Source organism: Mesoplodon bidens (genome assembly GCF_964165515.1).
Source record: "Mesoplodon bidens genome assembly, chromosome: 6".
Taxonomy (NCBI): domain Eukaryota; kingdom Metazoa; phylum Chordata; class Mammalia; order Artiodactyla; family Ziphiidae; genus Mesoplodon; species Mesoplodon bidens.
The window spans coordinates 90594847-90597362 of record NC_138162.1 but is presented as its reverse complement, the minus strand read 5'-3'; the positions used below and the strand labels follow the sequence as shown (position 1 = coordinate 90597362).

Sequence of the window (2516 nt, the reverse complement as noted above, 5' to 3'; positions counted from 1 at the left end):
ATCCCACATGCCGCAGAGCAGCTGGGCCCGTGAGCCATGGCCGTTGAGCCTGCGCGTCCGGAGCCTGTGCTCCGCAACGGGAGAGGCCACAACAGTGAGAGGCCCGCATGCCGCAAAAAAAAAAAAAAAAAAAAATACTGATGTGTAGATCCCACCTCCAGATTTTTTTTTTTTTAGTAAGTCATACTTTTATTTTTCAGAAGCGAAAAAGACAAGTGGCAACTTGCCTTTGGAAAAGACATTAATACCAGAGTAATAAGTTATCTATCTCATAGAGACAGTAGCCGAAGAAAGACTCTATTATCATATAAATCTCGAAGAAAGTTCTATTAAATACATCTCAGAATCATATGTTTTTAACTAAAACAAAAACATCAGCAACAACAAAAAAATTAAATAGAATCCATAAAGTGGTATGTGAAGGAGGAAAAAGGAAAATCTGGAAATCTACATACTGAGAGTTCTCTGTTAAAATCAAGGAGGCCCAAATCTGTTTCTTTTAAACAATATTCACGGATATAACTGCGCTTTTCTAAATTTCTCATTGGTAATACTCAGTCTTGTAAGTCTGGTTCCATAATAATCTATAATGTAACTACTTCTATCTGAACGTCCAACAATCTGAATTGAAATAAGAATGAAATCAATGGGGCTCCCAATTCCACAAAATCCTACAGTGCAAAACTTTAACAAACCCAAGGCAGGGTATCCAAGGTAAAATCTATCTGCTCCATCCAACAAAACCATCCAACAAAAAAGAGACAGTGCAACCACCACCTTGTATGAATAGCCATTTACATTTCGGCAAGATATGGGCTTGAGAAAACCAATTTTGTTTCCAGTAAAATGTGTTTCATTGCCACCAAAATCCTTACAAGTCATGTTAGGTGCTGGAAAACATGGGACATGAGCTGTGTAGTTTGTAGAGTTAACTGGTTCTTGTGTAGCATCATTTATTTTTGGATCCTTACAAATATATTGTCCCACTTTGAGGTTCTCGCACGTAAGTGTCTCCTCGCCGCTGCCACGGCAGCTCCCCAAGGTCCCATGGTTACTGATGCGAACCACAGAACACCCAGGAGCCCAGAGGCAGCAGTCTCAGAAGCAAACGGCCCAGAGGGCCAAGCGGCCGCCATGCTGGGCACCGGCGTGTCCCCCATAACTTACCTCCAGATATTCTGATTTGATTGGTCTGCTATGTACATTGGGCACTGGGATTTCTAGAAGTTCCATAGGGAATTCTAACTTACAGCCAAGGTCGAAAACCATTCCTAAAGCTGAATGCCTCTTTACCATTCGTGTTCATACAAACCATTTGAAGATTTTGTTAAAATACAGATTTTGATTCAGTGAGGTTGGGGTGGAGCCTGGTACTCTGCATTTCCAACAAGCTTCTAGGTGATGCTGATACTCCTGATCTACAGATGACACTTGAATAGCAGGGATCTGGATTATTCTCACTCCCACAAAAAAATGTCTATGTTGTTGTCAGCATCTGGGATTCATGGTGATGACTAAATGGAATGTTTATGGTCATAGTCAAACATTCTTTTCAAATTATACCCCAACTGAATCTGAGCACCCATAGTTATGGGCATGATTAAAGGACAGGAAGTGGGGGGGGGAGTACCTTAACAATAAAGATATGTAGATTTGCACTTATATTCATGTTCCCCTCATCAGAAATGGTTTGCTTTCATAATGAGTTATTTCTTTTTTGAATTCAGTTAGAAACACAGATTCTTTCCCCACACGTATGCAGGACACTATGACACATTTATCATGATTTTATTTGACTTGCAAGTCAAATAAAATTTTAACAATACTGTTAAGATTTTCAGTATTGTTCAAAATTTAACAATACTGTTAATGTTTTCAGTATTATGTGACCATTTTATTGTATTATAAAGCTGAAAATTAACCTGACAGTGTATTGGTATGGATTTTTGGGACAATCCCATCTGAGAGGCAGGTTCTTTCAAATAAGTACTATCTGGAAATAAGATATTCTTCCTTTGATCACCATATTTCTCTAAAGTATTTGAAGTCTATATGCCTTAAATATAAAGCTGGCAATGCAACTAAACTTTCAAAAAATGCCCATTGATAAATTTCGGCATGGCCCTGCTGAAATTTCAGAATTAAGTGAATTTCAAAGAGATGAGATTTTAATCGATATAAGTTTTGTAAATTTTTTTTTTTTTTTTTTTTTTTTTGCATAAGGAGGATGAGGAAATGTGCTCATCTGGTCACCACTTCACAGAAGAATAAAAAGAAATGTCTTCCACATTTTCATACCACCCCTATACTAGCATTACCCTTCCTCTAGAGCCCCATGGGCCAAATCTGGTTCACTGCCTGCTTTTGTACCACCCACAAGCTAAAAATGGCTTTTACATTTTTAAATGGTGGGAAAAAAAATCAAAAGAAAAATAATATTTCATGATGTGAAAGTTATATAAAATTCAAATTTCAGTGTCCATAAATGAAGTTTTATTGGGACATAGCCATGCTTA

General features: G+C 37.7%; 1 pseudogene across 1 annotated transcript; it reads right to left on the bottom strand.

The window, feature by feature from the left end:
* Positions 1 to 412: 412 nt before the first annotated feature.
* On the bottom strand, positions 413 to 1165 carry LOC308619096 (TM2 domain-containing protein 1-like; annotated as a pseudogene). Its single transcript has one exon. The product of its transcript is annotated as a TM2 domain-containing protein 1-like (transcript).
* Positions 1166 to 2516: the final 1351 nt, after the last annotated feature.